This window comes from Bos indicus x Bos taurus, chromosome X (genome assembly GCF_003369695.1).
Source record: "Bos indicus x Bos taurus breed Angus x Brahman F1 hybrid chromosome X, Bos_hybrid_MaternalHap_v2.0, whole genome shotgun sequence".
NCBI lineage: Eukaryota > Metazoa > Chordata > Mammalia > Artiodactyla > Bovidae > Bos > Bos indicus x Bos taurus.
In genome coordinates this window covers 79,735,410-79,759,222 of record NC_040105.1, presented here as the reverse complement: position 1 = coordinate 79,759,222, position 23,813 = coordinate 79,735,410, and positions in this window count along the sequence as shown.

Below are 23,813 nucleotides of genomic sequence, written 5' to 3'. Positions count from 1 at the left end.
GTCATGAAAATCTTTTTTGTACAGTTCTTCTGTGTATTCTTGCCACCTCTTCTTAATATCTTCTGCTTCTGTTAGGTCCATACCATTTCTGTCCTTTATCAAGCCCATCTTTGCATGAAATGTTCCCTTGGTATCTCTAATTTTCTTGAAGAGATCTCTAGTCTTTCCCATTCTGTTGTTTTCCTCTATTTCTTTGCATTGATCGCTGAGGAAGGCTTTCTTATCTCTTCTTGCTATTCATTGTAACTCTGCATTAAAATGCTTATATCTTTCCTTTCTCCTTTGCTTTTCACTTCTCTTCTTTTCACAGCTATTTGCAAGGCCTCCCCAGACAGCCGTTTTGCTTTTTTACATTTCTTTTCCATGGGGTTGGTCTTGATCCCTGTCTCCTTGCAATGTCACGAATCTCATTCCATAGTTCACCAGGCACTCTATCTATCAGATCTAGGCTCTTAAATCTATTTCTCACTTCTACTGTATAATCATATGGGATTTGATTTAGGTCATACCTGAATGGTCTAGTGGTTTTCCCTACTTTCTTCAATTTAAGCCTGAATTTGATAATAAGGAATTCATGATCTGAGCCATAGTCAGCTCCTGGTCTTGTTTTTGTTGATGATATAGAGCTTCTCCATCTTTGGTTGCAAAGAATATAATCAATCTAATTTCAGTGTTGATGATCTGATGATGTCCATATGTAGAGTCTTCTCTTGTGTTGTTGGAAGCAGGTCAGGAAGCAACAGTCAAAACTGGACATGAAACAGCAGACTGGTTCCAAATAGGAAAAGGAGTACTTCAAGGCTGTATATTGTCACCCTGCTTATTTAACTTATATGCAGAGTACATCACGAGAAACGCTGGACTGGAAGAAAAACAAGCTGGAATCAAGATTGCCAGGAGAAATATCAATAACCTCAGATATGCAGATGATACCATCCTTATGGCAGAAAGTGAAGAGGAACTAAAAAGCCTCTTGATGAAAGCGAAAGTGGAGAGTGAAAAAGTTGGCTTGAAGCTCAGCATTCAGAAAACAAAGATCATGGCATCTGGTCCCATCACTTCATGGGAAATAGATGGGGAAACAGTGGAAACAGTGTCAGACTTTGTTTTTGGGCTCCAAAATCACTGTACATGGTGACTGCAGCCATGAAATTAAAAGATGCTTACTCCTTGGAAGGAAAGTTATGACCAACCTAGATGGCATATTCAAAAGCAGAGACATTACTTTGCCAACAAAGGTCTGTCTAGTCAAGTCTATGATTTTTCCTGTGGTCATGTATGGATGTGAGAGTTGGACTGTGAAGAAAGCTGAGTACCGAAGAATTGATGCTTTTGAACTGCGGTGTTAGAGAAGACTCTTGAGAGTCCCTTGGACTGCAAGGAGCTCCAACCAGTCCATTCTGAAGGAGATTAGCCCTGGGATTTCTTTGGAAGGAATGATGATAAAGCTGAAACTCCAGTACTTTGGCCACCTCATGTGAAGTGTTTACTCATTGGAAAAGACTCTGATGCTGGGAGACATTAGGTGCAGGAGGAGAAGGGGACGACAGAGGATGAGATGGCTGGATGGAATCACTGACTCAATGGATGTGAGTCTGAGTGAATTCCGGGAGTTGGTGATGGACAGGGAGGCCTGGCGTGCTGTGATTCATGGGGTCACAAAGAGTCGAACACAACTGAGCAACTGAACTGAACTGAATTGGACTAGGCTGCTGGAGCTGTGAACCACTCCCAGGCTTCTGGGCCCAATCTCAGCCATTGGCAGAGAGAGTAGTGGGTGTCACGCTCCACAGACACACCCTTAGCCCAAAGGTAGTCACCTCTGGCCCACCCCCACCTGCTTCCCCTGGGCCTACCCACTTCCACCTCCCCACACCTCCACCCCACTGGCTTCCTGGGCTCCAGTGAGCCACGTGATGCCTCTGCTTCGCTGAGTGCCCACCTCCAGGCACGTTGTCTGTCTTCCATCTGGCAAAACCCAGGTGCAAGCTGCCACTTCCTTGGCCTCCAGAAATTCAAACCATGAATTCCCAGTTCCATATCCGAAAAGGACACTCCTGTGGCCCACAGGAACTTTAACCTCTGGGTGCTCTCTGAAAGTGTCCCATGAAATGCAGGGGGACAATGTGGCTGAATAGTTTCCTTCACTGAGCAGTGAGGCTGATGTGGTCTGGATGATAGGAGAATGGGTACAAAACCAGTTTGATACAGTTGAGCTCCTTTGCTAAGGGGCACCAGAGCCACGGGGTACAGAGCTTTCTGTGTCTCTGTCTCTGCTTCTGGCATGCCCTGTTTCTCTGTCCATCTTTCTTTGTGTATAGTAGGGGCTTGTGTCTGTGTGTCTCTGTCTCTCTGACTGGTGCTGTTGCCCTCTGCCACTCTCTGGACACCAGCGCTCATAAAAGACACTTAAACTTTGAATAAAGCCAGAGCTCTCCTCCTGTGTGAGTTGCATCCACAGGGGCATCTGACTATGTCAGTTCACACAGCTGGGGAATGCTTTCTCAAACTTAGAGGCAAACACAGGCAATCTCTGATGAACCACAGAAGGAGACAGGCGTCCCTCCCTCCCTCACATAGTGGACATGAACATTGCACAGGACTACAGTGGCTTGGCCACACTTTGGACAGCGGGAGAAACGGGACATGCTCTAGCTGGCATTAGGGAACTCCTTGAAACGTGCTTGAATGCCAGTAGGTGAGATGCTAAGGACAGCTCTCCATTAAAGGTCATGACTCACCGGTACCAGAGGCATTGAAGTCTTCATATTTAGGGTATACAGGCCCTTTCAAAGTGGTGCTGTTCTTGTTCACCCTCCAGGTTGAGAACACACTGCAGCCTACCCTGTTTCCCCAGGCCTGTGGGCTTGGGAGCAGCGAATGATCAACTGAAGCCATCCTTTGTGTAGTCCTGATATCCAAGCATTCTGTGAAGAGTATAGTGATGTTTTAAACTGGCAAACTCTGCAGGTAGCAGCTGCTTATGCTGCCATCCTTGCTTCATCCCTGTTGCCTCCTTCACAGGCAGATACTGGCAGAGGAGCACACACACACACACCCCACACCTGCACTTTCCTCACATTTCTGCACTGCCAGGTAGCTGGAAGTGCCCAGACAGATTCCATGCTCACACCCCATCTCTCCTAGGATGCCTGGGGGTTCACTCTGAGAGCTTAGCTTAGCATGTCATTTGTCTCGTATGGTGCCAATATGTAACACACTTGGAGAGGGAGTGTGCTGGTTGACAGGCTGATCCTAGACAGCACTAGCCCCGGACTTTCCCAGATCTCCTTCTCATATGTGTGGAACAATCTGCAGTGAAGCCGGCTCTCATTCCCATCCTCCTCTTTCCAGTCTCTCCCTTTATCCAAAGGACCTGACCTCTTCAAAATCGGGGGTCCTGCCCTAGCCTGGTCCAGCATTTCCACAGGGTAGCCAATGAACCACAGACTGAGGGGTCCACAGACAGGGGTTTTAAATCCCCACATCACTTATGATTTATTTCCTCTCGGTGACTCCTCAAACCCCTCATCACTGCTTACTGATACAAACACACAACACAGCAGAAATTTAGAGCTTGTTTATTCCTCTTGATGTAACTGCAGATTTGCAGAGTCACTGTCCATAGTTGTCACCTCTCATCCTTTCCTCATTCCTGTCCTGGACAGGGGCATGACAGAGATGCATGGACCAGTCTCCCCTAGTCTGTGAACACCTCTTGCCTCTTCTGGTTGCTCCATATCTCAGGACTATCTCATCATCACATGAGATAATGTCACCTTCATCTCTGTGTCTGCAGTGGGCAGGACCCATGCACACACACACACACACACACACACACACAACACAAGCACACACGTGTAAGGGACAGGGACACAAATGCAAACAGGCAACACGTGGCAGTACATGAAGAACCACTGGTTCATACAAAATATAGAGATTTCCATATTTCTTATAGGAAAATCTCCATTCTGATCTGCAAATGTGAACTATACCAAAGTCCAACTTCCATGAAGGAGCATTAGCACTTAGATTTTGATATATGGACTATAGGGAATTCCATATTTCAAGGTGGAAAATCATTGTATTGATATAGGTATGAGAAATGCAAAGGATTCCATATTTCATGAAGAAACAGTGGTGCCGATATTTTCACTTGTGAAATAGGAGCAACACCAATACCATATTGGATCTCCATATCTTAAGAAAAGCAATGCCTAGATGTTCATGTGTGAAATGTAGAGTATCCCATATTTAATGTAAGAAAATCACTACCCATGTTTTCATATAGGAAGTAGAAAGAATTCCATATTTCATGTGAAAAGCTCCTCATAGATTTTATAAATTGAAATACAAAAAATTCTACATTTCATGTAGTAAAACCAGCAATGAGATTTTCATATGTAACATATAGAGAATTCTATTTTTAATAGAGTAAAAATGTCCCAATGATTTTCATATCTGAAATATACATACTTCCATATTTTATGTAGTAAAATTGGTACATATAATTTGATAGATATCTTAAATATTCAGAATTTCAGATTGCATGTGGGGAAATTGGCACCCAGGTTTTCCTATGTGATACACATAATGTTCAATACTTCCTCTAGGAAAATTTGAGCAGAGATGTTCATATGTGATACATAGAAAATGGATGGCCCTATTTCAAATATGATACATAGAGAATTCCATATTTCATATGGGAATATTGGCACTCATATATTCATATATGAAGCATAAAGATTTCCTTATTTTTGTACAAATATCTGGGCCGAGATTTTCTTATATTAAATGTGAAAAATTTGACCTGACATGTATGAAAATCTGTTCACAGATTTCTATTTGTGAAGTGTAGAGATGTCCTAATTCATGAAGGAAAATCGGTTCCCTGACTCCTATAACATGAAATATAGAAAATTACATACTTATGTTAGAAAATCTCAATTAAGATTTTCATATATGAAATATACAGAATCCCATATGTCAATATAGCAGAAAAGTCTTTGTTCCAATTATCATCTGTAAAATATATGTGATTCCATATTTCATTTAAGAAAATCTGCACACTGATTGACACATGTGAAACATACAGAATTCTGTATTCCATGTTTAAAAATTTATGCCGACAAAAGCCATGCCAATATTTTCATATGGTTTCTAGAGATAATTTAATATTTAATGTAGGAAAATGAATGTCCATATATTCAAAGGTTTATCATGGAGAATTCCATATATTGTGTAGGAAAATGTGATCACAGATATTCATAAGTATAACATAAAGAAGTCAATATTTCCATTAGGAAATCTTTTTCCAGGTTTTCATAGAGTGTATTACAGTACAAACTGTGCCTAGATTTTTTTTAATTTAATTTAATTTTATTTTTTAACTTTACAATATTGTATTGGTTTTGTCACATATAAAAAAGAATCCGCCACAGGTATACATGTGTTTCCCATCCTGAACCCTCCTCCCTCCTCCCTCCCCATACCATCCCTCTGGGTCGTCCCAGTGCACCAGCCCCAGGCATATAGTACCATGCATTGAACCTGGACTGGTGACTCATATCATATATGATATTATACAAGTTTCAATGTCATTCTCCCAAATCATCCCACCCTCTTCCTCTCCCACAGAGTCCAAAAGACTGTTCTATACATCAGTGTCTCTTTTGCTGTCTCACATACAGGGTTATTGTTACCATATTTCTAAATTCCATACATATGCATTAGTATACTCTATTGGTGTTTTTCTTTCTGGCTTACTTCACTCTGTATAATAGGCTCCAGTTTCATCCAACTCATTAGAACTGATTCAAATGTATTCTTTTTAATGGCAGAGTAATACTCCATTGTGTATATGTACCACAGCTTTCTTATCCATTCATCTGCTGATGGACATTTAGGTTGCTTCCATGTCCTGGCTATTATAAACAGTGCTGTGATGAACATTGGGGTACACGTGTCTTTCAATTCTGGTTTTCTCAGTGTGTATGCCCAGCAGTGGGATTGCTGGATCATAAGGCAGTTCTATTTCTAGTTTTTAAAGGAATCTCCACACTGCTCTCCATAGTGGTTGTACTAGTTTGCATTCCCACCAACAGTGTAAGAGGGTTCCCTTTTCTTCACACCCTCTTCAGCGTTTATTGCTTGTAGACTTTTGGATTGCAGCCATTCTGACTGGTGTGAAATGGTACCTCATTGTGGTTTTTATTTGCATTTCTCTGATAATGAATGATGTTGAGCATCTTTTCATGTGTTTGTTAGCCTTCTGTATGTCTTCTTTGGAGAAATGTTTATTTAGTTCTTTGGCCCATTTTTTGATTGGGTCGTTTATTTTTCTGGAGTTGAGCTGTAGGAGTTGCTTGTATATTTTTGAGATTAGTTGTTTGTCAGTTGTTTCATTTGCTATTATTTTCTCCCATTCGGAAGACTGTCTTTTCACCTTGCTTATAGTTTCCTTTGTTGTGCAGAAACTTTTAATTTAAATTAGGTCCCATTTGTTTATTTTTGCTTTTATTTCCAATATTCTGGGAGGTGGGTCATAGAGGATCCTGCTGTGATGTATGTCGGAGAGTGTTTTGCCTATGTTCTCCTCTAGGAGTTTTATAGTTTCTGGTATTACGTTTAGATCTTTAATCCATTTTGAGTTTATTTTTGTGTATGGTGTTAGAAAGTGGTCTAGTTTCATTCTTTTACAAGTGATTGACCAGTTTTCCCAGCACCACTTGTTAAAGAGATTGTCTTTAATTCATTGTATATTCTTGCCTCCTTTGTCAAGAAAAGGTGTCCATATGTGCGTGGATTTATCTCTGGGCTTTCTATTTTGTTCCATTGATCTATATTTCTGTCTTTGTGCCAGTACCATACTGTCTTGATGACTGTGGCTTTGTAGTAGAACCTGAAGTCAGGCAGGTTGATTCCTCCAGTTCCATTTTTCTTTCTCAAGATTTCTTTGGCTATTCGAGGTTTTTTGTATTTCCATATAAACTGAAATTATTTGTTCTAGCTCTGTGAAGAATACCGTTGGTAGCTTGATAAGCATTGCATTGAATCTATAGATTGCTTTGGGTAATATACTCATTTTCACTATATTCATTCCTCCAATCCATGAACATGGTCTATTTCTCCATCTATTAGTGTCCTCTTTGATTTCTTTCACCAGTGTTTTATAGTTTTATATATATAGGCCTTTAGTTTCTTTAGGTAGATATATTCCTAAGTATTTTATTCTTTTCGTTGCAATGGTGAATGGGATTGTTTCCTTAATTTCTCTTTCTATTTTCTCATTATTAGTGTATAGGAATGCAAGGGATTTCTGTGTGTTGATTTTATATCCTGCAACTTTACTATATTCATTGATTATTTCTAGTAATTTTCTGGTGGAGTCTTTAGGGTTTTCTATGTAGAGGATCATGTCATCTGCAAACAGTGAGAGTTTTATTTCTTCTTTTCCAATTTGGATTCCTTTTATTTCTTTTTTGTGCTCTGATTGCTGTGGCCAAAACTTCCAGAACTATGTTGAATAGTAATGGTAAAATGGGCACCCTTTTCTTCTTCCTGACTTTAGGGGAAATTCTTTCAATTTTTCACCATTGAGGATAATGTTTGCTGTGGTTTTGTCATACATAGCTTTTATTATATTGAGGTATGTTCCTTCTATTCCTGCTTTTTGGAGAGTTCTTATCATAAATGGATGTTTAATTTTGTCAAAGGCTTTCTCTGCATCTATTGAGATAATCATATGGTTTTTATTTTTCAATTTGTTAATGTGGTGTATTACATTGATTGATTTGCTGATATTGAAGAATCCTTGCATCCCTGGGATAAAGCTCACTTGGTCATGGTGTATGATCTTTTTAATGTGTTCTTGGATTCTGATTGCTAGAATTTTGTTAAGGATTTTTGTATCTATGTTCATCAGTGATATTGGCCTGTAGTTTTCTTTTTTTGTGGCATCTTTGTCAGGTTTTGGTATTAGGATGATGGTGGCCTCATAGAATGAGTTTGTAAGTTTACCATCCTCTGCAATTCTCTGGAAGAATTTGAGTAGGATAGGTGTTAGCTCTTCTCTAAATTTTTGGTAGAATTCAGCTGTGAAGCCGTCTGGACCCGGGCTTTTGTTTGTTGGAAGATTTCTGATTACAGTTTCAATTACCGTGCTTGTGATGGGTCTCTTAAGATTTTCTATTTCTTCCTGGTCCAGTTTTGGAAAGTTGTACTTTTCTAAGAATTTGTCCATTTCTTCCACGTTGTCCATTTTATTGTCATATAGTTGCTGATATTAGTCTCTTTTGATCCTTTATATTTCTGTGTTGTCTGTTGTGATTTCTCCATTTTCATTTCTAATTTTGTTGATTTGATTTTTCTCCCTTTGTTTCTTAATGAGTCTGGCTAATGGTTTCTCAATTTTATTTATCCTTTCAAAGAACCAACTTTTGGCTTTGTTGATTTTTGCTATGGTCTCTTTTGTTTCTTTTGCATGTATTTCTGCCCTAATTTTTAAGATTTCTTTCTTTCTACTAACCCTGGGGTTCTTCATTTCTTCCTTTTCTAGTTTCTTTAACTGTAGAGTTAGGTTATTTATTTGACTTTTTCCTTGTTTCTTGAGGTATGCCTATATTGCTATGAACTTTCCCCTTAGGACTGCTTTTACAGTGCCCCACAGGTTTTGGGTTGTTGTGTTTTCATTTTCATTCGTTTCTATGCAAATTTTAATTTCTTTTTTGATTTCTTCTGTGATTTGTTGGTTATTCAGCAGTGTGTTCTTCAGTCTCTGTAGGTTGGATTTTTTAATAGTTTTTCTCCTGTAATTGAAATCTAATCTTACTGCATTGTGGTCAGAAAAGATGCTTGGAATGATTTCAATTTTTTTTTGAATTTACCAAGGCTAGATTTATGGCCCTGGATGTGATCTATCATGGAGAATGTTCCATGTGCACTTCAGAAAAAGTTGAAATTCATTATTTGGGGTGAAATGTCCTAAAGATATCACTTAGGTCTAACTGGTCTATTGTATTGTTTAAAGTTTGTGTTTCCTTGTTCATTTTCTGTTTAGTTGATCTATCCATAGGTGTGAGTGGGGTATTAAAGTCTCCCACGATTATTGTGTTATTGTTAATTTCTCCTTTCATACTTGTTAGCATTTGTCTTACATATTGCAGTGCTCCTATGTTGGGTGTATATATATTTATAATTGTTATATATTCTTCTTGGATTGATCCTTTGATAATTATGAAGTGTCCTTCTTTGTCTCTTTTCACAGACTTTGTTTTAAAGTCTATTTTATCTGATATGAGTATTGCTACTCCTGCTTTCTTTTGGTCTCTATTTGTGTGGAATATCTTTTTCCAGCCCTTCACTTTCAGTCTGTATGTTTCCCTTGTTTTGAGGCGGGTCTCTTGTAGACAACATATATAGGGGTCTTGTTTTTGTATCCATTCAACCAGTCTTTGTCTTTTGGTTGGGGCTTTCAATCCATTTACGTTTAAGGTAATTATTGATAAGTATGATCCCATTACCATTTACTTTATTGTTTTGGGTTCGATTTGTACACCCTTTTTGTGTTTCCTGTCTAGAGAATATCCTTTAGTATTTGTTGGAGAGCTGGTTTGGTGGTGCTGAATTCTCTCAGCATTTGCTTGTCTGTAAAGCTTTTGATTTCTCCTTCATATTTGAATGAGATCCTTGCTGAGTACAATAATCTGGGCTGTAGGTTATTTTCTTTCATCACTTTAAGTATGTCTTGCCATTCCCTCCGGGCTTGAAGAGTTTCTATTGAAAGATCAGCTGTTATCCTTATGGGAATCCCCTATTTGTTGCTTTCCCCTTGCTGCTTTTAATATTTGTTCTTTGTGTTTGTTCTTTGTTAATTTGATTAATATATGTCTTAGGTGTTTTGCCTTGGGTTTATCCTGTTTGGGACTCTCTGGGTTTCTTGGACTTGAGTGATTATTTCCTTCCCTATTTTAGGGAATTTTCAACTATTATCTCCTTAAGTATTTTCTCACAGTCTTTCTTTTTGTCTTCTTCTTCAGGGACTCCTATGATTCGAAGGTTGTAGCATTTAATATTGTCCTGGACGTCTCTGAGATTGTCCTCATTTCTTTTAATTCGTTTTTCTTTTTTCCTCTCTGATTCATTTATTTATACCCTTCTATCTTCTAATTCACTAATCCTATCTTCTGCCTCTCTTATTCTACTATTTGTTGCCTCCAGAGTGTTTTTGATCTGAGTTATTGCATTATTCATTACATATTGACTCTTTTTTATTTCTTCTAGGTCCTTGTTAAACCTTTCTTGCATCTTCTCAATCCTTGTCTCCTGGCTATTTATCTGTGATTCCATTTTGATTTCAAAATTTTGGATCAATTTCACTATCATTATTCAGAATTCTTTATCAGGTAGATTCCCTATCTCTTCCTCTTTTGTTTGGTTTGGTGGGCATTTATCCTCTTCCTTTACCTGCTGGGTATTCCTCTGTCTCTTCATCTTGTTTATATTGCTGAGTTTGGGGTGTCCTTTCTGTATTCTGGCAGTTTCTGGAGTTCTCTTTATTGTGGCATTTCCTCGCTGTGTGTGGGTTTGTACAGGTGGCTTGTCAAGGTTTCTTGATTGAGGAAGCTTGTGTCAGTGTTCTGGTGGGTGGAGCTGGATTTCTTCTCTCTGCAGTGCAATGAAATGTCCAGTAATGAGTTATGAGATGTCTATGGTTTTGTAGTAACTTTGGGCAGCCTGTATATTGGAGCTCAGGGCTGTGTTCCTGTGTTGCTGGAGAATTTGCTTGGTATGTCTTGCCCTGGAACTTGTTGGCCTTTGTGTGGTGTTTGGTTTCAGTGTAGGTATGGAGGCATTTGATGAGCTCCTGTCGGTTAATGTTCCCTGAAGTCAGGGTTTGGACTTAAGCCTCCTGCTTCCAGTTATCGGTCTTATTTTTACAGTAGTCTCAAAATTTCTCCTTCTATACAACACCATTGATAAAACATCTAGGTTAAAGGTGAAAAGTTTCTCCACCATGAGGGTCACCCAGAGAGGTTCACAGAGTTACATGAAGAGGAGAAGAGGGAGGATGGAGTTAGAGGTGACCCGGATGAGATGAGGTGAAATCAATAGAGCAGAGAGCAGGCTAGCCAGTAATCACTTTCTTATGTGCACTCCACAACTGGACTGCTCATAGATGTTCACAGAGTTATACAGAGAAGAGAAGAGGGAGGAAGGAGACAGACATAGCCAGGAGGATAAAAGTGGGGAATGAAAAGGGGAGAGACAGATCCAGCCAGTAATCAGTTCCCTAAGTGTTCTCCACCGTCTGGAACACACAGAAATTCACAGAGTTGGGTAGAGTAGAGAGGGGTTAGGGAGGAGACACAGGCGACCTGGTGGAGAAAAAGGAGAGTCCAAAGGGGGAGAGTGCAGTCAAGCCAGTAATCTTGCTCCCAAGTAAAAAATGGGTACTGAAGTTTGGGTTCTTAAAGGTACAAATTGGTAACAAATGCCTAAAAGCAAAAATTAAAAAATCGTGTAGAGTTTGGAATTTCAAAAATACAATGTTAAAGAAAAGAAGAAGGAAAATAAAGAGAAAAAAAAGTTGCAAAAATTATAAAGAAACTATAGGTACAAAATTGATAGCAAATACCAAAAAGGAAAAGATAAAAATCTAGAGTAGAGTTTAGAATTTCAAAAATACAATATTAAAAAAAAAGGAAGAAAAAGAAAGCAAAGAAAAAAAACAAAAACAAAATCACAAAAATGATAAAGAAAATATAGGTACAAAATTAATAACAAACAAGAAAAAGCAAAAGTTAAAAATCTAGAGTAGAGTTTGGAATTACAAAAATACAATGTTAAAGCAAAGAAGAAGAAAAAGAAAGAGAAGAAAAAAAAAACAAAGTCACAAATATTATAAAGAAACTATAGGTACAAAATTGATAACAAATACCAAAAAGCATAAATTAAAAATCTAGAGTGAAGTTTGGAATTTCAGAAATACAATGTTAAAGAAAAGAAGAAGAGAAAGAAAGAGAGAAAAAAAATCACGAAAATTATATATTAAAAAAAAAAAGGTACAAAATTGATAACAAATACCAAAAAGCTAAAATTAATAATCTAGAGTAGAGTTTGGAATTTCAAAAATACAATGTTAAAGAAAAGAAGAAGAAAAAAAAGAAAAAAAAAGAGGAAAAGAAAAAAAAAACAAGGCCACAAAAATTATAAAATATATATATATGAAGTTTGCTTTTAAAAAAAATTAGGGAAGATGGCAGAGGAATAGGACGGGGAGAACACTTTCTCCCCCACAAATTCATCAAAAGAACATTTAAACACTGAGTAAATTCCACAAAACAACTTCTGAATGCCAGCAGAGGACATCAGGCTCCCAGAAAAGCAACGCACTGTCTTCGAAAGGAGGTAGGAAAAAATAGAAAAGACAAAAAAAGAGACAAAGAGGGAGGGATGGAGCTCCATCCCTGTAAGGGAGTCTTAAAAAGAGAGAAGTTTCCAAACACCAGGAAACATTCTCACTGCCAAGTCTGTGCCAAGCCTTGGAAGCACAGAGGGCAAGATAACAGGGAGGAAATAAATAAGCAATTAAAACCCACAGATTACGAGCCCTACGCCAACTCCCCCAATGGAGAAGCAGCGCAGATGCCTGCATCCGCCATTAGCAAGTGGGGGCTGGGCAGGGAGGCGCGGCAGGGGCTGCATCGCTTAGATTAAGGATCTGGCCTGAATATCCCAAGCACTACCTGAGCGAAATACTTTGGGCTAGCAAACCAGACTGGGATATCTACCACGTGAAAAGCCAGCCCTAATCTAAGACACCACCAGGCCCACGCACAGAACAAAGGACTGTACAGAGATAGCCGGCTGCAGACCGTCCCCCTCCAGTGACAGGCAGCCAGAGCTGGAAGGGGGCACAATCGCAGCCCCAGAGAGACATTATCTACAAAACTGTAAGCAGGCTTCTTTGCTAACTAAAACTTCTTGGGGTTCTGGACAGTCAAAATCCGCCTGAGAAGGTGTGCTGGTTGTACACACAGATAACTGAGTGACGGGGAGGCGATAAGTCGCAGCAACCACGCTCGCCAAACACGTCATCACCTGAGCAGCTCGGACCTGGGAAGGGCACAAAATGCAGGCCCAAATGAGTCTGTGCTTCTGAATGCCTGAACCTGAGCAGCTTAGACCTGGAAGGTGCAAGCAGCCCAGGGCTGGCCTCAGATGGTTCCCGGCAGAGCAACCTAGAGCCTGAGGAGTGTGGGCAGGGAGGCTACATGCACCATGAGCGGGGGCAGGCCAAGTGCAGCTGAGGCAGTGCGAGCACACGCCAGTGTTATTTGTTTGCAGCGTCCCTCCCTCCCCACAACATGACTGAACAAGTGAGCCTTAAAAAAAAAAGGTGTCCACCATCGCCCCCTTTGTATCAGGGCAGAAATCAGACACTGAAGAGACCAGCAAACAGAAAAAGCTATAAAAGAGGGAACCGCCTTGGAAGCAACAGGCAATAGATTAAAACCCCGTGGTTAGTACCGACTACATAGGAAGGGGCCTATAGATTTTGAGAAATATAAGCCAGAACAAGGAACTAGCCGAAAATGAACTGAACCCACAATACCCACAAACAACATCAGAGAAAGTCCTATAAATATTTTTACTATTTTTATGATCATTCTTTCTTTTTTTTTTTTAATTTTTTAAAAAAAAATTTGTCCTCTATTACTCCTTTAATTTTTACTTTTATAAGCTACTATTACTTTGCAAAAACAAAAGACCCCTTTTTTTTAAAAAAAAAAGCAAACATCATACATGTATTTTTTATAACTTTTGTAACCTCGTTTTTATTTTTTTTTCCTTTTCTTTAACATTGTATTTTTGAAATTGCAAACTCTGCTCTAGATTTTTAATTTTAGCTTTTTGGTATTTGTTATCAATTTTGTACCTATACTTTTTTTTTAATAATTTTTGTGACTTTTTTTTTTTCTCTCTTTCTTTCTCTTCATCTTTTCTTTAACATTGTATTTCTGAAATTCCAAACTCTACTCTAGATTTTTAATTTATGCTTTTTGGTATTTGCTATCAATTTTGTACCTATATCTTCTTTATAATTTTTTTGACTTTGTTTGTTTTTGTTTTTCTCTTTCTTTTTCTTCTTCTTTTCTTTAACATTGTATTTTTGAAATTCCAAACTCTACTCTAGATTTTTAACTTTTGCTTTTTGGTATTTGTTATCAATTTTGTACCTATATTTTATTTATAATTTTTGTGACTTTGTTTTTGTTTTGTTTTGTTTTCATTTTCCTTTTCTCTCTTTCTTTTCCTTCTTCTTTTCTTTAACATTGTATTTTTGAAATTCCAAACTCTACTGTAGATTTTTAATTTTTGCTTTTAGGTATTTGTTACCAATTTTTTACCTTTAAGAACCCAATCTTCAGTACCCATATTTTACTAGGGAGCAAGATTACTGTCTTGACTGCTCTCTCTCCCTTCGGACTCTCCTTTTTCTCCACCAGGTCGCCTGTGTCTCCCCCCTAACCCCTCTCTACTCTACCCAACTCTGTGAATTTCTGTGTGTTCCAGACGGTGGAGAACACTTAGGGAACTGATTACTGGCTGGATCTGTCTCTCTCCTTTTCATTCCCCACTTTTATCCTCCTGGCCATGTCTGTCTCCTTCCTCCCTCTTCTCTTCTCTGTATAACTCTGTGAACATCTTTGAGCAGTCCAGTTGTGGAGTGCACATAAGAAAGTGATTACTGGTTAGCCTGCTCTCTCCTCTATTGATTCCACCTCATCTCATTCAGGTCACCTCTAACTCCATCCTCCCTCTTCTCCTCTCCATGTAACTCTGTGAACCTCTCTGGGTGACCCTCATGGTGGAGAAACTTTTCACCTTTAACCTAGATGTTTTATCAATGGTGCTGTATAGAAGGAGAAATTTTGAGACTACTGTAAAAATAAGACCGATAACTGGAAGCAGGAGGCTTAAGTCCAAACCCTGACTTCAGGGAACATTAATTGACAGGAGCTCATCAAATGCCTCCATACCTACATTGAAACCAAGCACCACACAAAGGCCAACAAGTTCCAGGGCAAGACATACCAAGCAAATTCTCCAGCAACACAGGAACACAGCCCTGAGCTCCAATATACAGGCTTCCCAAAGTCACCCCAAAACCATAGTCATCTCATACTTCATTACCGGACACTTCATTGCACTGCAGAGAGAAGAAATCCAGCTCCACCCACCAGAACACCGACACAAGCTTCCCTAACCTAGAAACCTTGACAAGCCACCTGTACAAACCCACACACACTGAGGAAATGGTACAATAAAGAGAACTCCAGAAACTGCCAGAATACAGAAAGGACACCCCAAACTCAGCAATATAAACAAGATGAAGAGACAGAGGAATACCCAGCAGGTAAAGGAAGAGGATAAATGCCCACCAAACCAAACAAAAGAGGAAGAGATAGGGAATCTACCTGATAAAGAATTCTGAATAATGATAGTGAAATTGATCCAAAATTTTGAAATCAAAATGGAATCACAGATAAATAGCCAGGAGACAAGGATTGAGAAGACGCAAGAAAGGTTTAACAAGGACCTAGAAAAAATAAAGAGTCAATATGTAATGAATAATGCAACAACTGACATCAAAAACACACTGGAGGCAACAAATAGTAGAATAAGAGAGGCAGAAGATAGGATTAGTGAATTAGACGATAGAATGGTAGAAATAAATGAATCAGAGAGGAAAAAAGAAAAATGAATTAAAAGAAATGAGGACAATCTCAGAGACGTCCAGGACAATATTAAACGCTACAACATTCGAATCATAGGGGTCCCAGAAGAAGAAGACAAAAAGAAAGACCATGAGAAAATACTTGAGGAGATAATAGTTGAAAACTTCCCTGAAATGGGGAAGGAAATAATCACCCAAGTCCAAGAAACCCAGAGAGTCCCAAACAGGATAAACCCAAGGCGAAACACGCCAAGACACATATTAATCAAATTAACAAAGATCAAACACAAAGAACAAATATTAAAAGCAGCAAGGGAAAAGCAACAAATAACACACAAGGGGATTCCCATAAGGATAACAGCTGATCTTTCAGTAGAAACTCTTCAAGCCAGGAGGGAATGGCAAGACATACTTAAAGTGATGAAAGAAAATAACCTACAGCCCAGATTATTGTACTCAGCAAGGATCTCATTCAAATATGAAGGAGAAATCAAAAGCTTTTCAGACAAGCAAATGCTGAGAGAATTCAGCACCACCAAACCAGCTCTCCAACAAATACTAAAGGATATTCTCTAGACAGGAAACACAAAAAGGGTGTATAAATTCAAAACCAAAACAATAAAGTAAATGGTAACGGGATCATACTTATCAATAATTACCTTAAACGTGAATGGATTGAAAGCCCCAACCAAAAGACAAAGACTGGCTGAATGGATCCAAAAACAAGACCCCTACATATGTTGTCTACAAGAGACCCAACTCAAAACAGGGGACACATACATACTGAAAGTGAAGGGCTGGAAAAAGATTTTCCATGCAAATAGGGACCAAAAGAAAGCAGGAGTAGCAATACTCATATCAGATAAAATAGACTTTAAAACAAAGGCTATGAAAAGAGACAAAGAAGGTAAATACATGAAGATCAAAGGATCAATCCAAGAAGAATATATAACAATTATAAATATACATGCACCCAACATAGGAGCACCGCAATATGTAAGACAAATACTAACAAATATGAAAGGAGAAATTAACAATAACACAATAATAGTAGGAGACTTTAATACTCCACTCACACCTATGGATAGATCAACTAAACAGAAAATTAACAAGGAAACACAAACTTTAAATGATGCAATAGACCAATTAGACCTAATTGATATCTATAGGACATTTCATCCCAAAACAATGAATTTCATCTTTTTCTCAAGCGTGCACAGAACCTTCTCCAGGACAGATCACATCCTGGGCCATAAATCTAGCCTTGGTAAATTCAAAAAAACTGAAATCATTCCAAGCATCTTTTCTGACCACAATGCAGTAAGATTAGATCTCAGTGACAGGAGAAAAACTATTAAAAATTCCAACCTATGGAGACTGAAGAACACACTGCTGAATAACCAACAAATCACAGAAGAAATCAAAAAAGAAATTAAAATTTGCATAGAAATGAATGATAATGAAAACACAACAACCCAAAACATGTGGGACATTGTAAAAGCAGTCCTAAGGGGAAAATTCATACAGGCATACCTCAAGAAACAAGAAAAAGGTCAAATAAGTAATCTAACTCTACACCTAAAGCAACTAGAAAAGGAAGAAATGAAGAACCCCAGGGTTAGGAGAAGGAAAGAAATCTTAAAAATTAGGGCAGAAATAAATGCAAAAGAAACAAAAGAGATCATAGGAAAAATCAACAAAGCCAAAAGCAGGTTCTTTGAAAGGATAAATAAAATTGACAAACCATTAGCCAGACTCATCAAGAAACAAGGGGGAAAAATCAAATCAATAAAATTAGAAGTGAAAATGGAGAGATCACAACAAACAACACAGAAATACAAAGGATCATAAGAGACTACTATTAGCAATCATATGCCAATAAAATAGACAACGTGGAAGAAATGGACAAATTCTTAGAAAAGTACAACTTTCCCAAACTGGACCAGGAAGAAATAGAAAATCTTAACAGACCCATCACAAGCACAGAAATTGAAACTGTAATCAGAAACGTTCCAGCAAACAAAAGCCCAGGTCCAGACGGCTTCACAGCTGAATTCTACCAAAATTTTAGAGAAGAGCTAACACCTATCCTGCTCAAACTCTTCCAGAAAATTGCAGAGGGAGATAAACTTCCAAACTCATTCTATGAGGCCACCATCACCCTAATACCAAAACCTGAAAAAGATGCTACAAAAAAATAAAACTACAGGCCATATCACTGATTAACATAGATAAAAAAATCCTTAACAAAATTCTAACAATCAGAATCCAAGAACACATTAAAAAGATCATACACCATGACCAAGTGAGCTTTATCCCAGGGATGCAAGGATTCTTCAATATTAGCAAATCAATCAATGTAATACACCACATTAACAAATTGAAAAATAAAAACCATATGATTATCTCAATAGATGCAGAGAAAGCCTTTGACAAAATTAAACATCCATTTATGATAAGAACTCTCCAAAAATCAGGAATAGAAGGAACATACCTCAACATAATAAAAGCTATATATGACAAACCCACAGCAAACATTATCCTCAATGGTGAAAAATTGAAAGAATTTCCCCTAAAGTCAGGAAGAAGAAAAGGGTGCCCATTTTACCATTACTATTCAACATAGTTCTGGAAGTTTTGGCCACAGCAATCAGAGCACAAAAAGAAATAAAAGGAATCCAAACTGGAAAAGAAGAAATAAAACTCTCACTGTTTGCAGATGACATGATCCTCTACATAGAAAACCCTAAAGACTCCACCAGAAAATTACTAGAACTAATCAGTGAATATAGTAAAGTTGCAGGATGTAAAATCAACACACAGTAATCCCTTGCATTCCTATACACTAATAATGAGAAAATAGAAAGAGAAATTAAGGAAACAATCCCATTCACCATTGCAACGAAAAGAATAAAATACTTAGGAATATATCTACCTAAAGAAACTAAAGGCCTATGTATAGAAAACTATAAAACACTGGTGAAAGAAATCAAAGAGGACACTAATAGATGGAGAAATAGACCATTTTCATGGACTGGAGGAATGAATATAGTGAAAATGACTATACTACCCAAAACAATCTATAGATTCAATGCAATCCCTATCAAGCTACCAACGGTATTCTTCACAGAGCTAGAACAAATAATTTCACAATTTGTATGGAAATACAAAAAACCTCGAATAGCCAAAGCAATCTTGAGAAAGAAAAATGGAACTGGAGGAATCAACCTGCCTGACTTCAGGCTCTACTACAAAGCCACAGTCATCAAGACAGTATGGTACTGGCACAAAGACAGAAATATAGATCAATGGAACAAAATAGAAAGCCCAGAGATAAATTCATGCACATATGGACACCTTATCTTTGACAAAGGAGGCAAGAATATACAATGGATTAAAGACAATCTCTTTAACAAGTGGTGCTGGGAAAACTGGTCAATCACTTGTAAAAGAATGAAACTAGACCACTTTCTAACACCATACACAAAAATAAACTCAAAATTGATTAAAGATCTAAACATAAGACCAGAAACTATAAAACTCCTAGAGGAGAACATAGGCAAAACACTCTCTGACATATATCAGAGCAGGATCCTCTATGACCCACCTCCCAGAATATTGGAAATAAAAGCAAAAATAAACAAATGGGACCTAATTAAACTTAAAAGCTCCTGCACAACAAAGGAAACTATAAGCAAGGTGAAAAGACAGTCTTCAGAATGGGAGAAAATAATAGCAAATGATGCAACAGACAAACAACTAATCTCAAAAATATACAAGCAACACCTACAGCTCAATTCCAGAAAAATAAACGACCCAATTAAAAAATGGGCCAAAGAACTAAAGAGACATTTCTCCAAAGAAAACATACAGATGGCTAACAAGCACATGAAAAGATGCTCAACATCACTCATTATCAGAGAAATGCAAATCAAAACCACTATGAGGTACCATTTCACGCCAATCAGAATGGCTGCAATCCAAAAGTCTACAAGCAATAAGTGCTGGAGAGGGTGTGGAGAAAAGGGAACCCTCTTACACTGTTGGTGGGAATGCAAACTAGTACAGCCACTATGGAGAACAGTGTAGAGATTCTTTAAAAACCTGGAAATAGAACTGCCTTATGATCCAGCAATCCCACTGCTGGGCATACACAGTGAGGAAACCAGAACTGAAAGAGACACGTGTACCCCAATGTTCATCGCAGCACTGTTTATAATTGCCAGGACATGGAAGCAACCTAAATGTCCATCAGCAGATGAATGGATAAGAAAGCAGTGGTACATACACACAATGGAGTATTACTCAGCCATTAAAAATAATACATTTGAATCAGTTCTAATGAGGTGGATGAAACTGGAGCCTATTATACAGAGTGAAGCAAGCCAGAAAGAAAAACACCAATACAGTATACTAACACTTATATATGGAATTTAGAAAGATGGTAACAATAACTCTGTATACGAGACAGCAAAAGAGACACTAATGTATAAAACAGTCTTTTGGACTCTGTGGGAGAGGGAGAGGGTGGGATGATTTGGGAGAATGGTATTGAAATATGTATAATATCATATATGAAACGAGTCGCCAGTCCAGGTTCAATGCACAATACTGGATGCTTGGGGCTGGTGCACTGGGACAACCCAGAGGGATGGTATGGGGAGGGAGGAAGGAGGAGGGTTCAGGATGGGGAACATATGTATACCTGTGGCAGATTCATTTTGATAAATGGCAAAACCAATACAATATTGTAAAGTTAAATAAAATTAAAAAAAAATAAAATTAGGGTCTTTTTTTTTTTTTTTTGCAAAGTAATAGGTTATAAAAGTGAAACATTGATGATAATAAAACACAATGGAAATATAGAAATAAGATAACTTTTTAGAGTAGACTGGTGAAATTAGAACAATGAGATACAAACTACAGGCTTATTGGAACGGTCAAGTACAAAAATCTGAAAAACCATTTACCAGCAAAGATGAGGGACAACAGGAACTCTCACTCGTTGTTAGTGGGAATGCAATTTGGAAGCAATATCTTACAGGGCTAAATGTTGTCATACCACATGATTTAACAATTATGCTTCTAGATAGTTCAGCAAATGATTTGATAGCTACTGCCCACACAAAAACATGCACATGAGTTTTATTACAGCTTAATTCATACTATCACTCTCTCCCTCACACACACACACACTCACACACACACACATACACACAAATTGGAAGCAACCAAAGTGTCTAATAGACGACTGGATAAACTACAGTACATCAACATAACAGAATATTATTCAAGAATAAAATGAAATGAGCTATTAAATCACAAAAATAAATGTATGAAACCTGAATGAATGTTATTAAGTAAAATAAGCTAGTCTGCAAAAGATTATACACTGCATGCTGCCAATCATATGACAGTCTGGAAAAGGTAAAACTATAGAGCAAATAAAACATATCTCAGGCTTTTTTCTTTTGCTTCAGAATAGTTTTACTAGTTTGGATAAGGTATGTCAACTCTCAACAATTCCTTTCCTACTTTGACTCACAAATCCACTCAGTGGGATTCTTCATTGGCCCTGGGCTCATAGGTCTGCAGGAACCTCCATATTGAGGGGGTTGAGGTTACCACTGGTTGACGTGGTGAGTTTCAGATTCCGCACACTGGACACAAATTTCACAAGGTACATCTCAAGCAGGGTTAATGTATGGAACATGCAGTCTTCTTCAGAGGAAGACTTTTCCTTCTTCCTTCTGAGAGAGATGAATGAACGGCCCTAACAGGCAGCAGGAGTCTGCACTTACTCTTGCCACTCTCTTTCACCAACTTTACTGTCACGTACAGTAAAGAAAAGTCAGAACAACGAGAGCTCAAGCCAGTCATGGGCATGCTCTTGTAGATTCTGCCAAATTAAAAAGTGCCCTCCACAGAGCATCTTCCCCTGGATTTCTTCCACTTTCTCTTTCAGAGAAGTAAACATTAATGTGTAGACACAGGTAACACTCATGGAAATGCACAGGAATGATTTGAGGGACCACATGGTGAGCTGAGAGGAAATGGATCCTGGTGTGCTGGTCTGCCCTGGCACCTGGAGACTGAGGACCAGCCTGGGCTGGGCCCTTGGTGATGTCAGAGAGGGCCCTGCCCCAGCCAGAACCCATGAGGCCATTGTGATGATTTCAGGGTGGAGGATAAGGAGGCTTGCAGGGGTCAACTGGTATTAGGGCTTAAAGGAAGATGGCAACATTTCCAGCGGGTAGTTGCAAAGGAGTTGGGGGATGACAGAATGGCACCTCCTTGCCAGTGTATTCTTTCTGAACTTGGTGTTCTACCGGGAGGATAGGTCCATCTTTCATTTTTCTTTTTCCATTTGTTAAATCCAGACAATGGGTGAGCAGAGCAGACCCATGGGCATGTGCCCCTGTGGAGCAGAGGGCCAAGTGTGAAAGAAGGATAGTAAAGGAGAGGCCACAAACTAGGAGCCACTGATGTGTTTTGTGTGTCCTTCACTGTTCCTAAAAATGACTATGCTCAGTTGTTAAGTCGTGAGTGACTCATTGAGACCACATGGACTATAGTCCTTCAGGCTTCTCTGTCCCTGGGATTTCCCAGGCAAGAATACTGGAGTGGGTTGCCATTTTCTTCTCCAGGCATAGAGGATGTTCGAGGGCAGTGAAACTTTTCTGTATGATGTTATGGTAAATAGATGACACTGCATATTTGTCAAAACCCTTAGAGTCTTACAGCACATAAAGTGAATCAATGTATGCATATTAAATTTTTTTTGACATCAAGAATGGAATGCAAAATTTGACTAAACAATCTAGTTATATTATTGCAAATATTTACAACTACCTCAATCAGATTCCTTGATTTAAGTAACTTTGGAAATGAATGGAGTTTGCAAGGCTGAAAGCAAAAGATAAAAGCACTGTAATCTAGTTGATAGTGTTCTTTCTCGTAGGAATACAGGTTAACAATCTTGATACAGTTACACATGTATACGTAAATTAAACTGTTAAATAGATGGCAAATGTGTATAAATACATGTATTTCTTTGTTCTGTGAGCTGAAAGAGTCTAAGAGAAATGATACTCCCCAAATCTAAAGAAACAATGATGTAGAAATAAGCACAGATTTTGGTTCCCGATACTTTTTCCAAGGAAAGGAACCAGGCTTCTAGGAGAAATTGCTGATTATAGGGCTCAGAGAAGAAACATAGAAGAGCAGTCTGGGGGATCTTATCATATCAAAACAGAAGTGAAAAAAAAAAGCCCCACAGTTAGGGGGTTATGTCAAAGAAGACAGGAATGAGCTTCCAGTGGCAAAAACTAGAACAGAATGAGCAATGCAATACATTAAGTAAGTCATCCTTTGGGATTATACCCCAAAGTATAAAGCAACTATTCAAAAAGCAATTTGGTGAGGTCTATCAAGACAGACATCCATGATAGGGGGTCATAATACCATAGTGGGCCAGATGAGATGGTAGGGGTGAAGAGGAATCCATGCAGACAAAGTATCCTAGTATGGGGCGTCAGAACTCAAATAGGGTGAAATGATAAGATCCACAAGAACAGGGAAGAGAGGTGTGTAGTATGATATGTGAGAACTTGAACAGGGATAAAACGATATCCATCCCAGGAAGTATCATGGGCAGTCAGTGCCTAAGTGGGATTAAGAGGCATTCACAGAGCAGAGAAACCTCCCACAAGAGTCAGTTTAGTCCAGAGGATATCAAATAGGAAGCTGGCCAGGCATGCAGAGTAAAAGCCTAAGTCCAGAGAAGTGGAAATTCACATGGAGGAGGCAGATTTGTGTAGAAAGTCAGAGGCCAAGCAAGAGGAGGAGGGCATCCATGCATGGAAGTGGGCAGCCCTGTGTTAGAGGCAGTTAGAGGCTGAGTGGAACAAGGTGAGTATCTGAACATGGGGGTATCCTATTGCAGGGTATCAAAGCCCAAGCAGGGTAAGGGGGGTATGTTTATAAAATGGTTGCCTGGAGTGTGTGTCAGAGTCTGAATATGTTGAGAAAGGTACATAGGTTGGGGACAATCCAGAATTTTATGATATCA